The following is an 8,103-nucleotide window of genomic DNA, read 5'->3' on the forward strand; positions in this document are numbered from 1 at the left end:
TTTGTGCATAATTGTTAGGATCGAAAATATATTTGTCTACTTATTTGATATTTCATGCTTGGGTTAAATCCTTTGATGGGGTATGCTTAGAATAGCCAGGTATTATTTGAGAACCTGTATTTAGTTTCATATAAATTTCTCGCTAATGAAATTTGATGGTGCATGCTTTGCTTTAGTCTTTTGATGTGCCATGCTTAAGGCGTCCCAGTGATATTTGCGACTCTAATATATATAATAGGTTATGTCAATAGAACGAACAATAAATAATTCATGAATTATGTTTAATTTCAGTATTTGAATAGAAATAGTGGTGGATACATTAAACCCTGGTTACCAAATCTCCCATTTGATTCGTTATGTTACTTGAGTTTATTCTTCTGATTGTCTTTATTTTTTCAAAAATCCAAAAACATCTTTATTTGTTAGTCCATTAGAGATATTGATTACGTATTTCCACCGCTCCTCGTGGGAACGACCTGTACTAGCCATTGTTCTACTAGTTAGACACCGTGCAATTGCGGTTTATATAAATAGATATCTCCGGATCCTATCAAGATTTCATTTGTGTGTAACAAGCTAAGTTTTCGATCAACCGGTTGAGAAATATTAGCTTGAATATAATCAGGTTTTCATCTAACGGTGAATAGTGAATGCTTTGTTACCAAGCTAATATTGATTGCAAACCCTGATTTGAAAGACTATATAAGGGAGAACTCTAGCAACTGGGAAACCTAATCCCTATATCTTATGTGTGATACTAGTTGCATAGCTAGAGACGATTCTCCTTTAACCTTTGGTTTCTTCTTCTAAACCAGGTTAACGACTTAAAGATTTCATTGGGATTATGAAGCCAGACCGATACTACTTTTCTTGTAGTTGTGTGATCTGATCTTGTTGTTTCTATCGTTACGAGTACGATTGTAATAATTGGCTCGAGATTTATATCTCCGATAGGCAAGATAGAAAAGTAATCACAAACACTTCGTCTCATCGTTTGTGATTCCACAATATTTTTTTTCGTTGCGTCGATTAAGATTATTGTGAGGTGATTGATAATACTAGGCTTTTCTTCGGGAATATAAGTCTGGTTTATCAATTGGTTCCTGTTTACCTTGATTTATCAAAAGACGGAACAAAAACTCGTGGGTATATTCATGGGAGATAGATTTATCTATTACCGTAGACTTTTATGTGCGATAAAAATTTGTTTATTAAAGTCTTCGAATTTGGGTCGTAGCAACTCTTAGTTGTGGGTGAGATCAGCTAAGGTATTCAAGTACGTAGCATCCTGCTGGGATCAGAGGCGTAGGGGCATAACTATACCTTGGATCAGTGTGAGATTGATTGGGGTTCAACTACAGTCCAGACCGAAGTTAGTTTGGAGTAGGCTAGTGTCTGTAGCGGCTTAATACAATGTGAGTTCAATCTGGACTAGGTCCCTGAGTTTTTCTGCATTTGCGGTTTCCTCGTTAACAAAATTCTGGTGTCTGTGTTATTTCTTTTCCGCATTATATTGTTTATATAATTGAAATATCACAGGTTGTGCGTTGTTCAATCAATTAGAATATCCGACCTTTTGGTTGTTCATTTAAATTGATTGACACTTGGATATTGGTCTTTGGTACCATCCAAGTAATCTCTCTTTGATAAAGACTTGCATATTTCTATTTGCTTGAGTAAAGATCAAATCGAGAGATTGAGATATAAACTCTTTGATATACTTTTTATCTAGATTGAGTCTGACTGTCTAGTTGATTCTCTAGAAAGTATATTGGAGTTTGTCCATACAGATTACTGATCGAATTGTTCGGTGTGGTTGTTGTACCCCCGCTTTTTCAAAACCTGACGACGGATGATATAGAGTCCTAGAGTCGTTTAGTTGTAAACGTAATATATTAACAACTCATGATAGTATTTGCATTTATTGTAGAATTGAACTCCACCAAATGTGGTTGAGGCAGTTGGATCTTTTTATTCTATAAATAGAATTGAACTCATGATAGTATAAACCTTCACATTCATTCTCATTCATTTATCATCCAAGAGAAAAAAGTAGAGGAAACACCATGACTACTCCATACACTTCCAAAGAGAATTGCGCCATTGTGAGAGCTTGGTTGATAGTCAAAAACCACTTTGAAGATCTAGAAAAATACATTGATAAAACATCGGATTCTTGGTGGAACCGTGTATTCATTGTTTTTGTGGCTTTAGACGGAAATTGTAACTCAAGGTCTTTGAAACTCGTCAAGGAACGGTTCGAGGAGATAAAATTGGAATGTGATGCTTTCAAAAGAGAAATGAAGTCCGTAAGGGAAGCCATGCCCAATATGTTGGGTGCTATAAGAGTAAGTATTTAAACAAGAGGTAAAATTTATCAAAAGATTTGAACAATACTAACTAAGTTTTTGTTTTGTGTTTTCAGTTAGTGAGGGCGTATGCGCGATATGAGGTGCTTCGTGGGAAAAAGTTTGAGTTCGACCATTGCTACTTTATCTTGGAAGGAACTATGTATAATTACGCCATTTATGGTTAAGTGTACAAGTGCACCGTTATTATCTATTGTATTTCATTTCCTTCAATGCAACGTTATGCAAGATGTATTCCTTTTACGATTCAACGAAATGATTCTATGAAATCAGAAATTAAAAAAAAAAAAGGTAGAGTCGTTAGTATTTAGAGATGTAGAGAATAACGACTCTCATGTAAATATGAAATGGATTGTTAGGGTCGTCATTCTATAGTAATGCCAAACTGACGACCCTTAGAGTAACAGCTACAGAGAGTAAAAAGTTTTCAAGTCGTTGGGTTCTAAACATATTGAGTTAACGACTCTAGATGACCTAAAAGTTGGAGTCTTCAAATTTATCAAACTTGGTTGACGATTTTTCATAACCTGCAAAATTTACATATTAGAGTCGTTTAATTCTGTGCCAAATCACTGACGAATCACAAGGGTCGTTAGTTTATTATACTCTCGACCTAACGATTCACACACTGAGCTGTTGCATGGTGACCATGAATCGACCACTTGGAGCACCATTCATGCGATTTCAAGAGTATAGGAAGTTTACCTGATTGTTTTGAGCTCCGGGTTCTTCATTTGGAGGATTGGTTCCTTGATTTTGAGCAATAGGTTCTTCATTTGCATCATTTATCAAAGCTTCCTCTATTAACATCTCTTCATCAAACATCCAATCCATAGGATTAGTTGATACAACCTCCCCATCAACACAATCATGTATCTTGTTTAAACCTTCACCAACATCACTTCCTCCACTAGAATTACTCATTTCAAATAACCCTAACTTTTCCCCCAAAAACTCACCTCCTTCTTCTCCACAACACAAAAACACAATTTTTCTTTTATCAAAATTTTATCCTGAAATCTGATTTTAATCTACCTAAACTAATTAACAACTAATCAACTCAATTAACACTAATGATTTGGGGTAGTTTAGCCATTTTTAAAAAAAGGGATAAGGGATACCCCCAATTACTATTTCATGACTTTTTTTTTGTCATGTAGCTAGGGACCCCTAATTATTTTCCACGACCCCAATTAAGCTCTGCTAATTAATCTCGCATTTATGATACAATTTTTTTCTTTTTTCTTTTTCTTCTTTTTTGTTACTGTGCAGATAAATGCTTAAGCTGCTGTTAGATTTTTCACAAATCATCAAACTGATTGGTTAAATAGTATATCTAGATTGTCTATGAATAGACAGGTATTGAGTAGTAATACTATTAGGTGCCTGGAAAAACCAACTAATCAGTTTATGAAAATTAACTTCGATGCCTCATTTCATGAAATTACTAAACATGCAGTAGCGGGACTAATTTTGAGAATTGAGATATTCTGCAGGTACCTACCTAATGGAGCTAGATCAAAGTGAATAAAGGATGTGGATGCTGAAAAAGCGGAGGCACTAGCTTTTCTGGAAGCTGTGCACTAGCTCTTCTGGAATCTGTGCATTGGGCGACCAATAAAGGGATTAAGATGATTCAGTTCGAAGGTGACTGCCAAAATGTGATTGACGCAGTAAATGGATGTGTAAATGTTGTTAAATGGACTACTTCTAATGTGATAGAAGATATTTTAAGACTTGTAGTTAATTATGATAGTTGGTCTTGATATGCCAATCATGTTGCAGATATGCGATTGCAAAGTATGGCATCAATATACGAATGGGGTCAAAATATACCTCATTGGATTCAAAACATTGTTCAAGCAGATATATCTGCTCATATGATTTTATTCCTTTTTTATTTAAAAAAAGAAGAAGAAAGATATCATCCCGTGAATCCGTGATTAAGGTATTAGCATCCGGAATCGTAGTGAAAGTTTTGAGAAGGCCTCGCTCATAATAGGAAAAAAACTAGCCCATCAGTCTAATTAATCCCAGACCCTTTAAGACATTTTATCCTAGAATTTACAGGGGAAGTTATGCTACATATGGTAGAACATACAAACTCCCCTTTAAGGAGCCATATTCGGGGACAATTGGAAATAGCCAAATTCGGAAAAGAATTGAAGATCGCCTCAGCAAAGCAGCGAGTAGCAAGTACTCGCTTAAAAATTGGCCTCGATTTTAACTACTTAGGTTGTGAATAACGTCAATACTATCGATAATTGAACTAGTCCGGCTCTTCAGTACGTACTCCTATAGGAATCTACTCTGGAAGTAACCTGGTCTGACATTTCTGAAGATTATTTTTACGAGGAAATGAGAATGCCTGCTTGTTCAATGTTTGATCCGTAAATTTGTCTGGTGATGGCCTTAAGTCAGTTTACAATGAGTTGACCAGTAAAGTGTAGAACTTCATAAACATTCATATGTTTGGTCTGAAATGTTAATATATGTTGTTTGTTAATAAATGTTAATATTCATATTTGGTTTGAAATGTTACGATATGTTGTTAGAGCAAATCTCATCATCAACTCAGTCAGCTCATTACAAGTCATGAGTTTACTCTCGGGCTTTCCTCTACTTCGACCAAATTTTTGATTCATTCCTATACTATATATGCACGTCGCTCTAACAGTACAAGTCCTTATGTGTTTTAGATATTATTTGACACTTCGACTCGATTCACAAAAATTGAAAGTGATATCCAACTGAGAAATGGTAAGACTAAGTAGAAAGAAGGATTTTCTATTATTGAAAGATAACCAAAGGCATTTACAATTACAGACTTCGTATTGAGCTGTAACCGACTGAAACAAAACCATTAGTAGAACGCTTCAATTACAACAAGATAAAACGAAATCACATCCTCTGATACAAACTGAGCAGTGATATGATCATCTCATCAACAACTTTCTTTATTTTGATAATAAGTAACTCGCACTTACCGCCAAGTACTATTATTCATTCCTTCTTTTTATTAGTTCAGTGAGTTGCTTCTGTAGCAGTAGTGGTATATGTGCTTAACGTGTTGGCATATTATTTGGTGAACAAACGTTGGGGACATTCGTAAGTGAAATACAAGAACCGCTTGATGAATCTTGAGGTGGCATACAAGGAAGCTTCCTAATATCTGAAAGTGAAAGACAAGGCATTGCAGGTAGGCTACATGAAACGGAATCAACATTTGGGAGCGCTACACAGTCGGTAGAATATCCTTGTGCCATTGTTAAGCAATTAATGGAAGAGATCTTTTTCTTTGACAGACATGGAAAGGTTTCGCTGGGAGTTGGAATAGTAGTGGTACTGTTTGTATCGGTAGTTGGAATTGTTTCAGGAGTAGTAGTAGTAGTAGTAGTAGTGTTGGTATCGGATGTTGGAGTTGTATTAGGAGCACTAGTTTCAGGAGTAGTAGTACTGTTGGTACCGGAAGTTGGAGTTGTATTAGGAGCACTAGTACTATTTGTATCGGTGGTGGAAATTGTAGGACAGTTTGTAGGAGTAGTAGTACTGTTTGTATCGGTAATAGTAATTGCAGGACAGCTTGAACCTGTAGTATGAACAGTAGTACTATTTGTATCGGTAGTAGTATTGGTAGTATCAGTAATAGAAACAGTAGGGCAACTTGTATCGGTAGTAGTATTGGTAGTACTGTTTGAATCTTGAACTGCTGGCCCAAAATAAGAACGCGCTACCGCAACATTGGACGAGGAAAATGTTATGATGATCAGACATAAGACAGATAGAAATAGTTGCGAAGAACCCATTTTAGGTTAGATAGAAAAAAAAGATGGAGAAACTGATGAACAGAATTTGTCGTGGGATGATGAGTTTTGGCTTGTTTAACACTTATTTATATAGGCTATTGCAATGGTTCTATATTTAATTACTGGGTCTACTAGCTGTTGACATGTACCAGAATCTCTAATTACTGATTGATGTGCTAGAAATTTAATAAACATGCACAAAAATGTAATAGGGATTGTTATTGGTGTAGTTAATTCTCGTATCTATGCAATCTATCAGTTCTATTTCCCATTTTTACAATAAATCCAACAACTATAAAGATACTTAATGCCAATAATATTTCAGGTAAATTGACTAGCTATCTAGCTAATTATTAATCTCACATTTATGATTTATGATACAATTGTCTCTCTTTTTCACCTTTTTTGTTACTGTGCAGATACATAAGTAGTTGTTGTTGCTGCTTCATGCACTAGTGGTGCGTAGTTAACGTGTTGGTTTGGTGAACAAACGTTTGGAACATTTCTAAGTGATATCATGACCTGTTTAATGAATCTTGAGGTGCATGGTAAACAAGAAAGCTTCATAATATCTGCAAGTGAAATACAAAGCACTGCAGGTAGGCTACACGAAACAGAATTGAGATATGGGAGTGCTACAGAATCGGTAGGATATACCTGTGCAAGTGTGACACAATCAATGGAAGATATTTTTTTCATTGGTAGACAAGGCCAAAATTCTCTAGGAGTTGTAGTAGTACTGTTTGTATCCGTGGTACTAGTAGTAGTAGTCGTATTTGTATCGGCAGTGGTAGTAGGACAGTTTGTTTCGGTAGTAGGAGTAATAGTAGAATTTGTATCGATATATACTTAATGAAATTCATGTTCAAGGTTAATTGACAAGCTATCTACCTAATTAATATAAACTTGTTTCGTTTTTGTAACTGTGCAGATACATACATTATATGGATACCATTCGGTGATTAATGTATTAGTATCTGAAATCATAAATTATACAACCATTGGTAGAAAATCATTTCTGATCAACAAAAAACAAAGTTTAGATAGAGAAGCACAGTATTGGCTTTCACGTGCTCACGAAATGCGAAACAAGCCTTGGTATAGAAGAAGACTTGAGCGTGGCATACTGTCAAGGTCACTAGTGTAAAGTTAATTAATCCAAAATCCCTGCAGACCACTTAACATAAATTTTCATCGCAAGTGCAGGGCGAAAAAAAAACCCATAATCCAAAATCAATGCAAGAGTTTTAACACCAGCCGGGGAATACCCGGACCACTTATTGGCCCGCAAGCGCTTACCGGCCGGTACCGTTCACTTTACCCCAAAGCTTAAGATCACCCCCGGAATATTTCCCCCAAAGATATCTTAGATGGATCGGCCAATTCGTATTGAACCTTATCTAAAACCTGCTGGATTTAGCTGATTTTGCAATAGTTAGGTCTCTTCTTTATAGAATTTTAGCAGATCTCTTCTAGAAAACAGAAATTAGGGATTGAATTTACTAGCCTCAATAGGTTGATTAGGAACAGCGACATGGAGAATCTTATCGTTGATGTCTTGGAAGACATACTTTTTCGATTATCTGTCGAGGTAGCGTTACAGGCAAAACGTGTATGCACAACTTGGGAAGCTATCCTTGGCTCTAAATTCACTGGCCATGATTACATGATGGCAAAGACGTAAGTTTTTTTTTCCTTAACTCCATTCGTCACAAACTTTAGCGCCCCATCTTGTGATCTTTTGAGCATTATTTGTCACATAGACCATAATATCGTTCTTGATTTTGTCTATTGGGGTGTGCACAGACTTCAAACTAACGGAGGCTCAATTCAATTCGATGCTCGTCACTGTGACTCCAAAATGTCCGAAATGTAAGTTTTCCATTCCATGCGTCTGATATACAGTTTTTCTCTCCCCTGTATTTTAT

The sequence above is a fragment of the Papaver somniferum genome, chromosome 2 (genome assembly GCF_003573695.1).
Source record: "Papaver somniferum cultivar HN1 chromosome 2, ASM357369v1, whole genome shotgun sequence".
NCBI lineage: Eukaryota > Viridiplantae > Streptophyta > Magnoliopsida > Ranunculales > Papaveraceae > Papaver > Papaver somniferum.